Genomic DNA, 20,222 nt, shown 5'->3' with positions numbered 1-20,222 from the left:
TTTCCTTCTTGGGGAACAACGGTTGTGTTCCATAGTTCTTATTCTTTTAGTTTCAAGATCGCAATTTAGTGTGAAACAGAAAAGCCAGCTGGAAAATCTGTTACACGTAATTTACAATGGCCTTTTAACTAATAGCCCGTGCAGGGATCAAACCCCATCTGTTGGTACGAGTTTCGTAAGGCTCTGCAACATGCAGATGAGAAACTAACCTCTGCTTCTTCATTATATACACAGCGAGCTATATTTGCAAGCTTTCTGCCCCCTACAGGCTCTGTATTTGATTGTGGTACAAGACCGTGGAGAAATGAAGTGAGGAGGTTGTGTTCATTAAAAGGCTCAGCGTGCCTGGGAGGGCTCAAAACACCACCCTTTTGGTTAACACCCGAGCCACAAAGACTCATGTACAGCTTAACACGTCTCGGTCTCAGTGCAAGTGATACACTCCGTAAATGTTTCGGAGATTCATTTGTTTTTAAAGGAAAATTACCAACAGCGGCCGAGATTTATTGGAGTTTTTTTCATTCTATACTGCGATTTCTGAGTTTTGACGAGAAGGGATGGACATATACAGTGCCTTGCGAAAGTATTCGGCCCCCTTGAACTTTTCAACCTTTTGCCACATTTCAGGCTTCAAACATAAAGATATAAATTTTTTATTTTATGTGAAGAATCACCAACAAGTGGGACACAATTGTGAAGTGGAACGAAATCTATTGGATTTTTGAAACTTTTTTAACTAATAAAAAAATGAAAAGTGGGGCGTGCAAAATTATTCGGCCCCTTTACTTTCAGTGCAGCAAACTCACTCCAGAAGTTCAGCGAGGATCTCTGAATGATCCAATGTTGTCCTAAATGACTGATGGTGATAAATAGAATCCACCTGTGTGTAATCAAGTCTCTGTATAAATGCACCTGCTCTGTGATAGTCTCAAGGTTCTGTTGAAAGCGCAGAGAGCATCATGAAGACCAAGGAACAAACCAGGCAGGTCCGTAATACTGTTGTGGAGAAGTTTAAAGCCGGATTTGGATACAAAAAGATTTCCCAAGCTTCAAACATCCCAAGGAGCACTGTGCAAGCGATCATCTTGAAATGGAAGGAGTATCAGACCACTGCAAATCTACCAAGACCTGGCCGTCCCTCTAAACTTTCAGCTCAGACAAGGAGAAGACTGATCAGAGATGCAGCCAAGAGGCCCATGATCACTCTGGATGAACTGCAGAGAACTACAGCTGAGGTGGGAGAGTCTGTCCATAGGACAACAATCAGTCTTACACTGCACAAATCTGGCCTTTATGGAAGAGTGGCAAGAAGAAAGCCATTTCTCAAAGATATCCATAAAAAGTCTCGTCTAAAGTTTGCCACAAGCCACCTGGGAGACACCCCAAACATGTGGAAGAAGGTGCTCTGGTCAGATGAAACCAAAATCGAACTTTTTGGCCACAATGCAAAACGATATGTTTGGCGTAAAAGCAACACAGCTCATCACCCTCAACACACCATCCCCACTGTCAAACATGGTGGTGGCAGCATCATGGTTTGGGCCTGCTTTTCTTCAGCAGGGACAGGGAAGATGGTTAAAATTGAGGGGAAGATGGATGCAGCCAAATACAGGACCATTCTGGATGAAAACCTCTTGGAGTCTGCAAAAGACCTGAAACTGGGACGGAGATTTATCTTCCAACAAGACAATGATCCCAAACATACAGCAAAATCTACAAAGGAATGGTTCACAAATAAACGTATCCAGGTGTTTGAATGGCCAAGTCAAAGTCCAGACCTGAATCCAATCGAGAATCTGTGGAAAGAGCTGAAAACTGCTGTTCACAAATGCTCTCCATCCAACCTCACTGAGCTCGAGCTGTTTTGCAAGGAAGAATGGGCAAGAATTTCAGTCTCTCGATGTGCAAAACTGATAGAGACATACCCCAAGCGACTTGCAGCTGTAATCGCAGCAAAAGGTGGCTCTACAAAGTATTAACGCAAGGGGGCCGAATAATTTTGCACGCCCCACTTTTCATTTTTTTATTAGTTAAAAAAGTTTCAAAAATCCAATAGATTTCGTTCCACTTCACAATTGTGTCCCACTTGTTGGTGATTCTTCACATAAAATAAAAAAATTATATCTTTATGTTTGAAGCCTGAAATGTGGCAAAAGGTTGAAAAGTTCAAGGGGGCCGAATACTTTCGCAAGGCACTGTAAGGTCAGAAGGCTGGGGAATTGGACCTTATGGTGAAGGCTGCAGGTTCAGCAGCAGAACCTGTTCAGTATCAGTTGACTCCCATGTACTTAAAACATTCAACTTCCGGATTTAGAGTCAGACGTGCTACCGTTGCACCATGGGGTACTTAATGAAAAAAAAACAATCAGTGTTCCTGGATCTGTTGTTGAGAACAACACCTGCTCAAGAGCTGCGCAGCAAGAATAAAATGTGGTCTGGGAAGAAGAGACTCTCTTTGGAAGAGCGGCGGTCCTCACAGGAGGAAAAAAAAATTTGCGACGCTGATGGGGGATGAAAAGTAGCTGTTTGGCGTGACCTCGTGTCACAACGGAAGCGCGTCTGACTTCACATCAAAAGGCTGCGTGTTCAAATCACGTCGAGGTTTTTCAGGTTCTGCTTGTGCTGAACACGGAATTCACACCATGTAGTTGAGTTCTATCTGTCCACCACATAGATAATCTACACAAAATAGAGTAATAAAGAACACGCATTTAGGAGCTTATGCAGCGAATACCCTTGAATACAAGAGAAAAGTTACGGTTCACATCTGTGAATTATCACCCCCGTCTTTAGAGACAGCTACATCAGAGAATTGAATCCTGAAAGTTTCAGATCTCCTTTATTATAAAGTAAAACAAACCTGAAAGTTGGAGATTTTAAGGACACTGTTTTATTAAACAGTGTCTTAAACCTGAAAATGTAATTTGAAAAAAAACCTGCTATTGGACATTAGCTGGTGCTTTTTGTAACGATTTTTGTAACCATTTCATGCTGGAAAACTAAGGAAACAGACCCAACGTTCGCTTTCAGGTGCGGTTCATTACATAATCTATTACTGAAGAGCCTGATTAAAATTTACACTAACCAGCTAGAAGTCGAACCTACAATCTTATGATCCAAAATCAGATGCGTTATTTATGAAAACTCTAGTATATCACATAACCTGAATTCCCCCATAGTGTGCTCAGCGCCGCTACTAGTAATACACCGCCCTGTCTAAAATTTCAAACCGGGGTAAAGTTAGCTTGAAGTTCGAAAATGATTTTGGCACGACTGTAGCGCTTTCACAAAATCTCTTACAGTTACAAAAACACATGCTTTGTGTATAAAATACATTGTGAATGCTTTCTCAGCCTTCACTTTGTCGTTTTTATGACGTTTTTTTGACCACACTTGAATATTCTTTTGTCCATATCTTCGCAATGGAAGCACAGAACACCTTCAAACCAAATGCATTTTAAAGACCACGACTTGTGGATATTTCCACAGTCTCTACACCAAACTATCAGTGAGCTAATTATCTTTTTTTAAACCTCCGGTTTTTCATCGATGCGTCATTACGCACGAACTGCAAACCCGGGGGACCGCTGTGTGCACACGTTCACAACGCGAGAAATACTGTTCAATACGGCTTTGTGCGAAAAACCCGTATATGACCATAGGAAGCAGAACAGCGTGGTCTCCAATTACCCAGACTGTAAGCACGGGAATAAAGCTTTGTTTGATTTCTGAAACCCTTCCTTTATGTCCTGTTTTCATTCATTTAAGGGTCAACTATATGCACAATACTACTGACAGCAGGAAGATTAAAATATTCTTTACTCAGCGGCTTATTAAAAACAACTCCCATGATGTTCATACCGACTTTTTACACAGCACACTGACACAGCTTTGTGTTCTGAATCTCTTTTTCTCGTGCTTTAATTTAATGTGGCACAATGCACTGGGATAGGGGTATTCTGTTCACAAACCAATAGCATTTAAACCACAGCACCCACAATGCTGCAGGTTAGTGTTTTGCACACAAAGCAGGTCCTCTGATTTTTCCCAGCTTTGTTTTGGGTTGTGGAACCTTTATTTTTTTATGATTTTTTGAAGATAACACTATAGGTAACACACTGGGATAGGTGGGTCTTCTTCATGGCTCAATAGCATTTCAAATACAGCAGCCTCACTGCTGTACCCAAGTGTTTTACACACAAAACAGGCCCCCGAACCTCATACAACCTTGGTGTGGCTGTGACCCCCTTCTTTATTTTGTAATGATTTTCTGAAGATAACACTACAGGTAACACACTAGGATAGGTGGGTCGTCTTCATGGCTCAATAGCATTTCAAATACAACAGCCACACTGCTGAAACCAAGTATTTTACACACCAGAAAGGCCCCCTAACCTCATACAACCTCGCTGTGGCTGTGGCCCCCTTCTTTATTTTGTAATGATTTTCTGAAGATAACACTACAGGTAACACACTAGGATAGGTGGGTCGTCTTCATGGCTCAATAGCATTTCAAATACAACAGCCACAGTGCTGAAACCAAGTATTTCACACACCAGACAGGCCCCCTAACCTCATACAACCTTGCTGTGGCTGTGACCCCTTTCTTTATTTTTTTTATGAGTTTTTCAATGTGGCACCATTAGACAGGCGGTACATGGGGATAGGGGGGTGCTATTTACGAGTCAATAGCTCTTCAAGCACAACAGCCACAGTGCTGCAACCAGGTGTTTTACACACCAGACAGCTTCCCTAACCTTATACAACCTTGCTGTGGCTGTGGCCCCTTTCTTTAATTTTTTATGATTTTCTGAAGATAACACTACAGGTAATACACTGGGACAGGTGGGTCGTCTTTATGGCTCAATAGCAATTCAAATACAACAGCCACACTGCTGAAACCAAGTGTTTTACACACCACACAGGTCCCCTAGCCTTATACAACCTTTCTGTGGTTGTGGCCCCTTTCTTTATTTTTTTAATAAACATTTTAGTTTTTCAATATGGCACCATTAGACAGGCGGTACATGGGGATTGGGGGGTGCTATTCGTGAGTCAATAGCTCTTCAAGCACAACAGCCACAGTGCTGCAACTAGGTGTTTTACACCAGACATTTCCCCTAACCTTATACAACCTCGCTTTGAGTTGTGGAACATTTCTTTATTTTTTAATGTTTTTTTTTTTACTGTAATCAAGTGTTGTGCTCACTAGGCAGGCCTCCTGACCTTTCACAGTCATGCTTTGTTGTGTGCAACTTTAATTATCTTTTTAGGATTTTTTGAACATGGCAACTTCCACCGAGATGGGTGGGGGGTGTGGGGGTGCTCTTCAATAGCTTTTTCATCTATACACACAAACGGATGTGACCAACACACTCAGAACCTGTCACGCAGGGACTGACTGCTGAGGATAGGGATCCAATGCGGTGCCCTTGGTAGGGTTGGCGCGAGACGCAGGCGTAGTCGGAGTAAACAGGCAGGGGCCCGAGTCCGGGAAGGCGTAGTACAGGCGTAGGCACAGAATCGACAGGCGAAGGAGTAGTCGAGGGACTGGCAGGGGTCGGAGTCCGGGAAGGCGTAGAAGTTGCGTCGGTGTGGATTCAGAAGGCAGAGGCGTAAACGAAGAGACAGGCTGGGGTCAGGATCCGAGAAAGCGTAAAACAGGTGAAGTTACAAAATCGAGTGGCTAAAGCGGTAGTCGGAAAAGCGGGGTCGAGGTCCAGGGGAGAAGTCATAGTAAGGCAAAGGCGTAGTTAGTAGGTAAGCTCCGGGAGAGAATCTCAATCGTGAGCAATGACCGGGGGACAGATGAGGGTTTAAGTAGAGGACTGATTGACGCGTGCACGTTTGGTATGGGGAGAGCTCGTGGGAATGCAGGAGCGCTTGCCTGCGTGAGGGAGATTCATGACAGAACCAACAGAATCAACCTGAACTCATAGAAAAACAAGAATGCCCCCGAGACACCTGCACCCCCCTCCTGGACCACTCTGGCATCAACACCCCCAAACCCATCCATACCAGCTAACATCGGTGCAACCCTCCAACCTGGACCAAGAGCAGGATGGGACAAGAACCTGCACCACACTACGTACACAGGTTTGTATTTTTGGCTGAAGATGAAAATGTCTAACATAGATTGTTTTGGTTCTAGCAAACAATAATAATAGTTGTTAAAATCCAAACACACATAATGAGATCACTCTCTGTCAGTATGTGTAACATTCTGGGTCTGGGCTCCACTGTATTTGGGCTAAAGAGAGTTCAACAACATTATTAAATGCACTCACATCCTAATCTGACAAGATCCATTGTTTAGGGAGACTTGACCACCCACCGTCCCCCTGGTATCGTGAAGCTCATTGTCCTTTAGCTTTCCAAAACCAGAATCACTTGGGACTCCGGGGGGATCGGTGTATGCAAAATATGAATTCCTTATGCAAGAAATTGTATATGGTCAAGAAATTGTATAGCGATCATATCTTATCAGCAGATGGTAATCTCCAAGGAACAAGTAATAGGTTTATTCCACGCTGAAAAATGATCAAATGATTGATGAACCCAAGTGATTTGAAAGAAATGTTAAACAACTCAAAGCGAGGTTGTCTAAGGTTAGGGGAGCTGTCCTGTGTGTAAAACACCTGGTTGCAGCACTGTGGCTGTTGTGCTTGAAGAGCTATTGACTCGTGAAGAGCACCCCCTATCCCCATGTACCGCCTGTCTAATGGTGCCATATTGAAAAACTAAAATTTTTATTAAAAAAATAAAGAAAGGGGCCACAACCACAGCAAGGTTATATAAAGCTAGGGGGCCTGTCTGGTGTGTAAAACACTTGGTTTCAGCAGTGTGGCTGTTGTATTTGAAATGGGATTGAGCCATGAAGATGACCCACCTGTCCCAGTGTGTTACCTGGAAGAGGTGTTAGTGGGGCCAGCAGGGGGCGCTCACCCTGTGGTCCATGTGGGTCCTAATGCCCCAGTATAGTGATGGGGACACTATACTGTAAACAGGTGCCGTCCTTCGGATGAGACGTAAAACCGAGGTCCTGACTCTCTGTGGTCATTAAAAATCCCAGGGCGCTTCTCGAAAAGAGTAGGGGTGTAACCCCGGTGTCCTGGCCAAATTTCCCATTGGCCCTTACCAATCATGGCCTCCTAATAATCCCCTTCTATGAATTGGCAACATTACTCTGCTCTCTTCCCCACTGATATCTGATGTGTGGTGAGCGTTCTGGCGCACTATGGCTGCCGTCGCATCATCCAGGTGGATGCTGCACATTGGTGGTGGTGGAGGGGAGTCCCCATTACCTGTGAAGCGCTTTGAGTGGAGTGTCCAGAAAAGCGCTATATAAGTGTAAGCAATTATTATTATTATAATTACCTGTAGTGTTATCTTCAGAAAATCATAAAAAAATAAAGGGGCCACAGCCACAGCAAGGTTATATAAAGTTAGGGGGCCTGTCTGGTGTGTAAAACACTTGGTTTCAGCAGTGTGGCTGTTGTATTTGAAATGCTATTGAGCCATGAAGATGACCCACCTGTCCCAGTGTGTTACCTGTAGTGTTATCTTCAGAAAATCATAAAAAATAAAGGTTCCATAACCCAAAACAAAGCTGGGAATAGTCAGATGACCTGCTTAGTGTGCAAAACACTTACCTGCAGCATTGTGGGTGCTGTGGTTTAAATGCTATTGGTTTGTGAACAGAATACCCCTATCCCAGTGCATTGTGCCACATTAAATAAAAGCAAGAGAAAAAGAGATTCAGAACACAAAGCTGTGTCAGTGTTCTGTGTAAAAAGTCGGTATGAACATCATGGGAGCTTTTTTTAATAAGCTGCTGAGTAAAGAATATTTTAATCTTCCTGCTGTCAGTAGTATTGTGAATATAGTTGACCCTTACCTGAATGAAAACAGGACGTAAAGGAAGGGTTTCAGAAATCAAACAAAGCTTTATTCCCGTGCTTACAGTCTGGGTAATTGGAGACCGCGCTGTTCTGCTTCCTATGGTCATATACGGGTTTTTCGCATGAAGCCGTATTGAACAGTATTTCTCGCGTTGTGAACGTTTCTCGCGTTGTGCACACAGCGGTCCCCCGGGTTCCAGTTCTTGCGTAATTACGCATCGATGAAAAACCAGAGGTTTAAAAAAAGATATGGGATGTGTTCATGGAGGCTATGGCAGAAATCAACATGCTGGGCACCTTGCTAGCCAACGCTGGTAACTGAGAGCTACTTGAAAAACTCAAGGCTGCCCCGTTGGGGTGTGCGGCATCGGTCAAAACGCCCGACTCGGTCTCTAAGATAAACGCAGAAAGGAGATGATCATTAATACCTAGACCCACATGGTTGACTTTGTAACATTTTTTCTGTGGGTATGTGTGTTTGTGATAAATGACTTGAAATGTATATTAAAAAGCGTGAGCAATGTAGTTAAAAATGTTTGTAATAAAATGGCTTGAATGTAACATGTATTAAAAAAAGCTTGAGCAATATAACCGCGAATGTATAATAAAAATATTGTATTGATTTTAAATAATATTTTGTGTTCTTTTTTAAATAATAACCACACAGACAATGAAATGTTTCGATTTCATTTTTATTTTAGACGGTCGATTAACATTCATGACATGTTTTAAATTGGGATAAACACCCGCATAATTGAACATTCCCCAGTGGGCAGTGATTCATCGAATATACGTATATTCTCGTCGAAAATCCGGCTATAGGTATATATACGTCTCCACGACGTATAATCAACGTCAAATTGCAACCGTAAAATCGACGACATTAATAAACGCATATATGCACTCTGCACAGTGTACAGAAATGTATTATATTTACTATATTTATTATACACGTGTAAATCAATTACTGCGAAAATACTTTACTTCGTACACTGTGCAGAGTGCCGTATACTCCTAGTTGCGGCACACACGATACATACAGTAAAAAGCCTCAGGCACTGTGTTAGATGTGTTTTCGACGTTATATATGCATTTATTAATGTCGTCGATTTTACGGTTGCAATTCGAGGTTGATTATACGTCGCGGCAACGTATATATACGTATAGCTGTATTTTTTACGAGAATATACGTTTATTCAACGAAACTGCCCACAGCTTGGCATGCAAGGGTTTTGCGGAGAGGGTCTTGCCACCTGCCTGAAAAAAACAGTAAAATGTTTGAGTGCCTATAGAGTTTCTATTTTTATTTTCTTGAGAAAAGTTGATATCATTTCCTGGACACCCCGTCCCCCATCAGTGCGCGGTGCCCGGGGAAAAATCTGTAGGGGGACGTCTGAAATTCTGAGGGGGGGTGATATTTAGGTTTAAACGGAGCTGTACGGTGCAGCTACCCAAATGAAATCTCGCAGCTATGCCATTGATTAGTGCTTCATGATAGAAGATAAGGACTAGCAATCTGGTATTTGCGATGAAGTTCAGTTTCACATTTTTTGTCACTCTCGTGGTTTGTATTGCCTGGAGCAAAAAATACCATAAGCATTCATTTTTGCAGCTACATGGAGGTTCTGAATCGTTAAGAAAAAATTGTTGTTAAACCAACAGAAAGCACAGACTGCTATAACTAGTCCTAGTTATATAACGATTTTAAGTATAATGATAAACTACTGCAAGGAATCTGTCCACCTGAGCAAACAGGATCGTAATGTTGATGCTCAATAACGACACTGATATGTGCAGTTCCTAGACGGAGAGCCCTCCTGCCCATCAAACAGTCTGAGTGACTGTTAGTGTCAATTAGTGTTGTCTGACCATTGACAAACTACAACTATTTTTTTAGGGCGCAAGTTAAGTAAAGTAAATCCTTTTGCCCCAAACTGAAGGGGCGACACTCCTCCCTCCCCCTGTAACGCCAGGCCTGTCCCCATCCTATTCCATAATGTCATTATACTATATATAATACAACAGGTACCGATCGTTACTAACTGTATGGGTTAAAATTGCAAATCAGCATAAAGCAGGGGGCACATAGCCGCGATGTATTATCAATGTTAAATTTCAACCATAATATCGACAACATTAATAAACACATACGTTGAGAAAATATCTAACCCAGCATTTTTTCCGGTTATATACCACAATGCATTGCTAGTATTCGTTGGTCGCCATTTTGGCCACGTTTTTCAATCGTAGAAGAAGTCCGCGAATATCGCAGCGATCCTCTTTTGACGAGTAAGTATAAATAATAATAATAATAATAATAATAATAATAATACTATCTGAATACATATAGATCTTACTTAATATTATTTTGATTAAAATAGTATGTTAATAAGCAAAAAATGGCACATAAAAATAGTGTGAAGGGGAAGATTACACAAAATCATTTTGCTGTTTCTCTAATTTGAGAATCAGAAAAAACAGCATATGTTCAACGGGTCATTGAAAATAAGTATGTAACATGTACCATTAACAATGTCAATGCTAAACAACCCTTAATGTTATAGTACCCCATGGATTTGTAAAGTATGTGATGATAATTTTCTCTGATTCTCCTAAAAATATATGGATATTCTTAGAAATTAGAATTGCCTCAGCAAGATAACGATATGTTTTTATGGGAAAAAAATAATCGCGGTGTTATACTCCTTTCTGTGTGATTTCTGAAATAGTTATTGTTCTAAATTTAACTAGGCAATGATACACGGGAAATACCTGCGTAGTGTGACCTTTCTTACTCACCCTTTTAAAGTTAACAACGTTTTTATCGCAGTCATTTTGTTCTTTTAATCAAATTAGATTATATAAATGTAAACAGTAGAAAAGCTCTGTTAAAATCCCAAAAATAAAACTGATGACAGGAATTCCGGGAAATTACCGAGTGTACGGTATGGTCTAAAACGTGCAACAGTGCTGTATGTAATTTATTTACACAGCTTTGCATACAGGGGTTTCGCGAGGGGGTCTTGCCACCTGCCTGAAAAAAATGTAATTATATGTTGATTTCTTTGAATGACAATATTTCTATTTTTATTTTCTTAAGAAAAGTTTATACCATTTCCTTTTATATTCCATCGTCCTTATAGTACCTTACATACAACAGTCACTGTTTATTTACTGTTTATTTGCATGTGTTACAATTATCTGTAGGTGCACATCAGCACGCAGGGGGCACACCAAATCAGACTTTATGTCAAAGGACTATTTATCCCGATGGAGGAAGCGACGTGCAGAGCTAAATGCTCTAGCAGAATCCAGCAGTGATGATCAAGATGACAGTTTTCACATAGATGACACCAAGGACGAGAATGTGGAACAATCGTCTGGTGATATGGGTGCTTGTGTCAGTGATGACATTACACATCAGGATTCAAATGACTATGGGTACACTGAAGAAGTTATTACTTCTGAAGAAGAAATCTTGAATGAGGTTGAAATTTCTGACTCTGATGAATCTGATGTAACTGACCCCAGTCCTGAATCTACTGACCTTGTAGATGAGACACAGACTGACCCAGCAAGGCCAAATCTATCTACCGAACTTGTAGCTTTGTCTGCAAAGCATGGTTGTAAAAGACAGTGTTTCAATGATTTATTGGAGATATTGAGACGTCCAGGACTCTCCTACAAACACCTAATAAAGTGCAAATCAGTGATAAATGCGGTGTTCAGTACATTTACTTTGGATTAAAGAAAGGAATCCTGAAAAACATATCTTCTAAAACATTCCAAGAAGGCATGCATTCTGTAGACCTGTGTATCAATGTTGATGGAGTTCCTCTCTTCAAATCTACATCTGTGCAATTTAGGCCTATTTTGTGCTCTTTTCACCAATTCCAGCCTTTCATAATGGCATTATTTTGTGGAGGGTCCAAGCCTGATCCAGTTGATGATTATATGAGTGACTTTTTAGAGGAGTTAAAGTTACTCACCAATAATGGCATTCACTTTGAAGATAGAGTATTTAATGTTACTGTGAAGGCTTTTATATGTGATGCCCCTGCATGCTCATATCTAAAATGCTGCAAAGGACACAATTCGTACTTTGGCTGCAAAAGATGCAAAATTAAAGGGAGCTGGGAGGGAAGAGTTGTTTTCACAGGGGAAGAGGCATGTAATCATCGTACAGATGAACAATCCAAGAACTTTGAGCACAAGGAACACCAACAAAGACTTTCTCCCTTAGCTGCTGCTTTAATTGGGTGGATAAGCCAATTCAACCTTGACTACATGCATCTAGCTTGTGTTGGTGTTGTTAAAATAATTCTTATTTTCTTAAAGCAAGGACCAGCTAAATGTCGACTGTCTGGCAGGCAGAGGAAAGAAATTTCTGATAATTTGGAAATTCTTAGCGGAAAGATGCCTGGGGAATTTGCTAGACAGCCAAGATCCCTCTCAGAGCTTGACAGATGGAAGGCTACAGAGTCCCGCCAGTTCCTTTTGTATACAGGCCCCATTGTGCTTCGTAATGTTGTATCAAAGGAACTATACACACATTTTCTGATGCTAACAGTTGCTCTTTCCATTATGTTGGACTCGGATGAAAGAAAGAGAAATGCCAACCTCAACTATGCCCAAAAACTGCTTGATACCTTTGTTGGCAATGCTCAGCATTTGTATGGACCAACATTTGTTGTATACAATGTGCACAGTTTGAGACATCTACATCAGGATGTGGTACAATTTAATTGTTCCTTAAATGATGTATCTGCATTCCCATTTGAAAACTTTTTACAGTCCTTGAAGAAACTAGTGCGGAACAGTCATACAGTAACCCTATAGCTCAAGTAGTAAAGAGAATGAAGGAGAAGGAAAGAGTTCAGAGCAACTGTGAAACATCTGGTTCACGGATGTATATTTCGTCAAGACAAAAAGACTGTTGTTTCCTGTTGGATAATGAGGACTTTGCATTTGTGAAGGAAAAAAGAGCAGACAGAAGTCTTCTATGTGATGTTGTATGACAGACTCAGACATGTAACTTCTTCACTGAACCATGTGAGTAAAAACTGCATAATATTGTATATGTTAATAGTCTGGAGATGCATGCAAGGGAGAAATTCCTCTCTGTAAAAGAGTTGCACAGAAAAGTAGTGTGTCTCCCATATGGTGCTGGGTATGTCCTTTTCCGTCTTCATAATGGCATAGAACATAATCCTGTTCCATGAGGAAGTTGCAACTTTGATTCACACAGGATGCTGCTGTCGGCTCTTTTCTCATGGTTAAGTTTAAATTTTAAAGTTTCTGAGGAATTGCATGTAGTGAATACATCTAACTACAAATGTATACATAAAGCAGAATGTTTATTATTGAATTATGTGTTTTTATTGAGTATAATCTTTATAAGCGAACACAAGTGTAGTAATCAGCACCACAATCTGAATTAAGACTCAAAATTAAAATGTGTATGTCTGTTTCAGGTGATGTGGACACGCGCTGTTTGGATAGAGCAAGAGGGGGAGGTTGAGGGAGTCCTGCCCTCAAACTGGGTGGAAGCCCGAAGAGAGTCTGTGTGGTGGCCGAATGATCCAAAGCAGGCCACAAAACTATACAAAGAGAAGGCCAACCCTAATAAAGATACTTGGGTTACCTTCAAGCTCATTAAAGTTAAACATACATCAGGTATAGCTTTCTTTGAAAATAAGAGCAAATTCCTGTTAATTATTATAAATTCCAATTGAATATTTACAGTAACTGTCTATGTACATGTATTAGTGCAACAATACCTTTTTCATATTTGATCATATGTAATGTAAATTTAATTATTTGTAGACAAGAAATCAGAGTGTGATCACTTTGATTTAACCACCTCTGTTACGGATGCTGAAGATGAGGATGAGACACCCAATCCAAAACGCAAAAGAAAAAAGCGGGTGTTCTCCGATTACGTTGATGGTATTGTAACGTTGCCCAGGGACGCCAAAATAAATGAAGTGGCTATAGGCACCAGTTCTGTAGGGTTTGGGCATTTACTGGGACAATTATTAATTGTAGCAGTAAAACACAAAATTGATTCTTTTGATGGCTTTAGAATCCAACCATGCGACATAACTCAAACAACGCACACACACAGGTACTAATACACGATGATACATTTATTAATACATAGAATATGCATGTAAACCTAACAGATCTTATCGAGAGGGTTATCAGAATACAAAAGGTATATATTCAGTCAGTTACAAAGAGTTACATATATCAAGAGGACATACGTTCAGTATATCATTCATTAAGAGCGTTTCGTAATTGAACTTGGTTACAACTTCTACATTAGATACTCAAAACAAGTACATAACTCTTAGGAATTAAATTGATATCAACTGGTTGGGATAACAATTGAATTCTCGAGCAGTAATGCAGTGAAGTTGAATACTCATCCAATCTCTGGGGATTCAGATCTCCTGCGGGCACAAAGAAACAGTTGCAGGCTTGTTGCTGTGCGGCTTGCGACGGTGCGCTGCTGATGTTCACTGACCGGCTAGTTAGTGTTGGCTTTAACTAGCAAAGTTTGTGCACAGGAGAAAAGATGACTGTGGGTCCCAGCAAGTCAGGAAGAGGACCAGTTCGTTCCTGATGAAGAGCTAGTTCTGAATAGTGATTCAGCTGTCCACAGTTCTGACCTGTTCACGAGGCCTGCTGCTGGTGCTAACCTCGGGTGGATCCTCTGGTTACTCTGTTCCTGGGCCGTCCTGCCCTGGAATTCTCCTTTGAATTCCCTTTAGAAAAGTCCACAGAATTCTCCACTGAATCTAACTGAATCTCTGTGTTGCCTGTTTTTACTTGGAGGAACTTCAGCTCGCTGATAGGCTGAAAGTTCCATGGGCATCAGAGTCCCATGTGGGTTACTCGGCCCTACCAGTCCCTGATTGGTTGATCAAGGTGAGATATGAGTCACTTACTCCTGACACTTAGGAATGCAGTCCAGATGTCCATCTGGCACTCCCTAGACAGATAGGCGCCAATGGATGACCATTGATCATGATAGCCAGGCTTAGCTAAGTGCATCCCCCTTTGGGAGCTGTCCTAGGAAACCTTATTAAAGGAAACCTTAAATCAGCCTGCACCACAAAGATGAACAGAGAGACGGGGCCTCATTTGGGAAGGCTCAGAACACTTAATTCTTCCTTATTAATAAGCCTCGCCGCTACAGTATGTAAAAGTAACAGTCTCAATAGCTATATTTTTCACTAGTTATTAATATCAACTGATGCCTCACTTAGCTTGTACCTTGTTATTGATTTTTTTACAACCCTTTAAAATAAGTCATTTTGAAAGGTGTTCTGTATGAAAATGTTAAAAATCTTATCAGATTTGTTGATCATGGAAATTGCTAAGAATTTTGGTTAGCTTATTCTATTTTAAACTAATTTTCAGTATTATATTGAAATATAATAATTTTCTATTATATTACAGACTTTGATTCTGATGCTGCTACTCCAAGTTAGTCCATTTCTCTGCCTTCAAAGTTCCCAAAATAAAGAAAATAAATTTATTGTAAAAAGTTACAGATCAAGTTGATTAAATAATTTAATTTGATATGAAATATTTTACTGCCATATTTTTTCTGTTTAGAAAAGAAGCCACCGAAGCTGCCAGTTCCACCCCCAAAACTGAGGTTCTCTCCTAGGAAGAGTGTCTCCCAGAGCTCACTCAGCTGTTCAAGTACGCTTAAAGGTAGGTTATTGCAATCAAAGTTAAAATGTTTTATTAATGTCCTTAGATGTCCTTAAAGATAACCATCATCAATCATATTTAAAGACAAGTTAACACCATTTTTTATGTTATTGAAGCCCAACCATCAAAGGTGAGAACCAAGGAAAAAAATGGTGCCGAGTTCTGGCTTCAACATTCCTGAAGTTTTTACTACATTTTTTGCCTACATCTAATTACTCTATGAAATTGAGATGAAACTCACAAGTTAATTTTTATTTTTATTACATCTGAGGTTATGTCACTGTAATTTCCTAAGTCTGGAGAACTGTCTTCCATAAGCAAATTATATTCAAAGATTATTGGACTGGTGAACATTTTACATCCATACTTAAATATTAAATTAATCTGCAATATTATATTAACAGCCCAGGTAGTCCAAACTGGGACCTCACCACGCAAAGTTTGAAGCCCTAAGCAAGTTATAAGACCAAAGTCTTCAACCGAAGTACTTAGTACATTACTTGTATCATATTAATTAAATTATTAAATTTAAGAATGGTTTATGATCCCTCTGCAAATGATTTGTTAAGTATGAGATTATTGTTAACTTTTTAATTTCTAGTATCAAACCAGGATTGGCCAGATGGCAGAAATGATCCTGGAAGACTGTCAAAAAGTATGTCTTTTTTATTGTATAAAGTAATAAATAAAACTACCCATATTATAGTTTTACACAGAATGTATTTTAATTATGTGTAGGCTCGTACACAATATAAAAATAAGTTGTCTTTTACCACAATGCTACAAATGACACAAACATATTCAAAATTGAAGCTATGTTTTTAATAAATACACCAATGGAGTTTAATTGACATTGTTTATAGAATCCTAGTTTAATGACAGACTAAATGACTAAATTGAAATATTAAGTTGTGTGATAAAGTAAATGTTTTCCATAACTGAATTCTTTTCAGAGTCTCCAAGGCAGAAGACCACATAAAGACCAGAAGAGAAGAGAGAGAGATATCCTCCTTCAGAAGGAAGTACAGTTAAAATGAACTACAGATGTGGGAATTTTTACTTTTTAAGATTATAAATTGCATGTAGCACATTAGCAACACTACAGTTATGCTAATGTGACAATAGTGTAAGAAAATCCTAACCTAATTCCTTTTAAATGCTGATATAAAATGTAAATAATTTCAGGAGTTCAGAAGTGGGTATTGGGCCTCCTGATAGAGATGAGGGATGAATTGAGGCGTTTGGGTAGGTCCACAGAACCAGTAGACTTCCAATTCCACATCAGGAGGATGACCACAATGGAAGAGTTCTGTGCATACGAGCAAGCACTTGACAGCATGGACAATCAAAACCTGCTGGTATGATATTATATTCTCATTGTGGTGTAGAAAATATTCACTACTAATGTTCTAGGTTTCAGATAGGTCATAATTTTATAGCCTACATCTGATTAATGATCCATCTCTGGCATACATTCATATTTTTAGTTTATAATGTATAATCTTGCTTATCCTTTAATGGCAAAATAAAGTGTTTTTAATGTTCTAAAAAGTTACTACATTTTTTTTTACTTTGAAAAATGGTCACTTTGTATTTATAGACTGAGAAAATACTGAAAAAAAGTGCAGTTAATATGTGAAAATGTGTTTGTTCCATTGAATGTGTAAATGGGTATGTCTCATTAGTTAATTAATGAAGATCTAGTAGCTTCTAACATTATTTCTAATATAATATTATTTCCAGATAAACCAACTTCGGAGAGTAGGCGGCAGTGATGTCAGAGAAAGTGTGTTCACAGTCTTGTCAAGGTATTGCTTGTTGATTTTTAAAATGTTTTTACATTACATTTTTACTTTGATCAAGTTAACATATCCACAGAATTGAGCTTATAGATACCTATGTGTTAACCACTGAATGTGCAAGGTGTAAAACTGCAAAATTGTCTTAAAATATAAGGATTACAGTACTAAATTTGACCTAAATATTTGAGTAAATAAATGCTGAGTGGAAACTTACTTGAAAAAATGTCTAAACTCCAATTTGGTTTTCAGACTTATGACAAATGAACTGACGACAGAATTGAACTTCGTTGGCACAAGCCGAAAAGATAAACAACAAAAGAGTGGCCTGGGAGATACAACTCTTTATACAGTAATTAAAGGTACTCCTATTCTATGTTGTACTTTCAAACTTTGGGTACTCTTTAATTAGGACAGACTTTATTGCTCAACTGCTATGATGCAAGCCAAATTTTATCCATTTATTTCAGCTTTGAGCTTAGTAAACCTTAATGGTTCATTTTTGAGATTATACTCAAGAAGATATTAATCATCATTTATTTGAGTAGTATTATTATATAATTTTCTCCTAGCTGCGGTGCTGAAGTCCCACCCTACATCAACAGAAAAATAAATAAAGGAGCACGCAATGCGTTACTTGAAGAATGCATATGCAAGGCAGGGGGCCAGGAGATCTGGACACTGAAAATAATAGGATTCTGGTCCTGTTAGTACAATTAGACAGGGTTTGCAAATGGTGGACAAAAATTGTCTTAACTTCCATTGTAATTTGTTTTTCTTTGAAATATAGAAGTTGTACATTTTAAAATTTATATTTGAATCAAAATGTGGTTTTGAGTTAGATAGTGTGTTAATGTAATTAGTTTGTGTTTGTCATTACTATACTGTATATTGATGTTACCAGAATTTGTAGCTGAAGTTTAAGACTAGTTGTGTTTTTTTTATGATTATTGCTTATATGTTGATTGTTGATTGACTGTATACAATGTATAATTTGAAATACATATTTTTCAGATGTGAATGTGTATTTTCAGAATAAATTTCTAAACCAAATCATTGGCTTGGTTTACTAGTTTCTACACCTATAAAACCTATCTTTGATGTATAATAAACCTCTAACCATATACGTATAATAGTCCTCTAAAGTTATCCGTATAATAGACCTCTAACCATATACGTATAATAGTCTTCTAACCATATATGTATAATAGTCCTCTAAAGTTATCCGTAACTCCAACCATATATGTATAATAGTCCTCTAAATTTATCTGTATACTAGAACTCCAACCATTTATGTATAATGAACATCTAATCAGATGTATAATTGACGTATAACGATAGATGTATATTTAATTCTAGACTAAATGCGGACCACATTTATACGTCTAAGGTATGCGTTTAATAGATGTATATTATACATCTTTTGCCCACTGGGTCACTCGAATTTAATACAGTCTCATTTTAATTAATTTCCCTTATTTCTCTGGTATGTCGTGAGACATATGGATCCTCCAATTCTACCTACAGGTTCTCTCACACAGAATGGTCTCTCTCCTGTGTGAATGCGCTGGTGTGATTGTAAGTGGCTTTTCACACTAAAACTCTTCCCACACTTACTGCCGCTGAACAGTCTCTCTCCTGTGTGAATGCGCTGGTGTAATTGTAAGTGGCTTTTCTGACTAAAACTCTTCCCACACTGACTGCAGCTGAACGGTCTCTCTCCTGTGTGAATGCGCTGGTGAGCTTTTAAGTTACTTGACTGACTAAAACTCTTCCCACACTGACTGCAGCTGAATGGTCTCTCTCCTGTGTGAATGCGCTGGTGTGATTGTAAGTGGCTTTTCACACTAAAACTCTTCCCACACTGACTGCAGCCGAACAGTCTCTCTCCTGTGTGAATGCGCTGGTGGGTTTTTAAGTTACTTGACTGACTAAAACTCTTCCCACACTGACTGCAGCTGAATGGTCTCTCTCCTGTGTGAATGCGCTGGTGGTCTATTAAGGTACTTGACTGACTAAAACTCTTCCCACACTGACTGCAGCTGAACGGTCTCTCTCCTGTGTGACTGTGCTGGTGGGTTTTTAAGTGACTTGACCGACTAAAACTCTTCCCACACTGACTGCAGCTGAACAGTCTCTCTCCTGTGTGACTGCACTGGTGGTCTATTAAGTTACTTGACTGACTAAAACTCTTCCCACACTGACTGCAGCTGAACAGTCTCTCTCCTGTGTGAATGCGCTGGTGGGTTTTTAAGTGACTTGACCGACTAAAACTCTTCCCACACTGACTGCAGCTGAAAGGTCTCTCTCCTGTGTGAATGCGCTGGTGGGTTTTTAAGTGACTTGACTTACTAAAACTCTTCCCACACTGACCGCAGCTGAACGGTCTCTCTCCTGTGTGAAGGTGCTGGTAGGGTTTTGAAATGCTAGACTGACAGAAACGCTGCTCCTCCCTGTGCCATAATGGCAGTTTGTCCATTCCATCTGAGCAAGGCCTTGAGTGATTCTTCCTCATCCTCTGATCATGCTGGGGTCTCTTATTCTGCAAATGCTCCATGGAATGGTCTTGCTCTGTGTGCTGAAACTGAGATTTGTTTTCTCCCATGTGACCTTCAGTGTGCTGCTCAGCAGTGTGAATCATCTGGGGCTCCTTCTCGAGCTCTCTGAAACTGAAACCTTCCAGTTCATTCAGTTCTTCCTCTCTTTGCCCAAGAACAGACATACTCTCCAGTTCATTAAAACTTTCAACAATTTTCTCCGTAACCAGATTATTAAACCTGTGTGTAAAGTCATC

At 39.6% G+C, this 20,222-nt stretch overlaps 1 protein-coding gene; it reads right to left on the bottom strand.

Annotated features, from left to right (window-relative positions):
• LOC138242764 (zinc finger protein 271-like) overlaps positions 1 to 20,222 on the bottom strand; it is a 1,399,044-nt gene that overhangs the window by 244,444 nt on the left and 1,134,378 nt on the right.

Source organism: Lepisosteus oculatus, chromosome 14 (assembly GCF_040954835.1).
Source record: "Lepisosteus oculatus isolate fLepOcu1 chromosome 14, fLepOcu1.hap2, whole genome shotgun sequence".
Taxonomy (NCBI): Eukaryota; Metazoa; Chordata; class Actinopteri; order Semionotiformes; family Lepisosteidae; genus Lepisosteus; species Lepisosteus oculatus.
The sequence above is the reverse complement of the archived record's forward strand: the minus strand, read 5'-3'. Positions and strand labels throughout refer to the sequence as shown.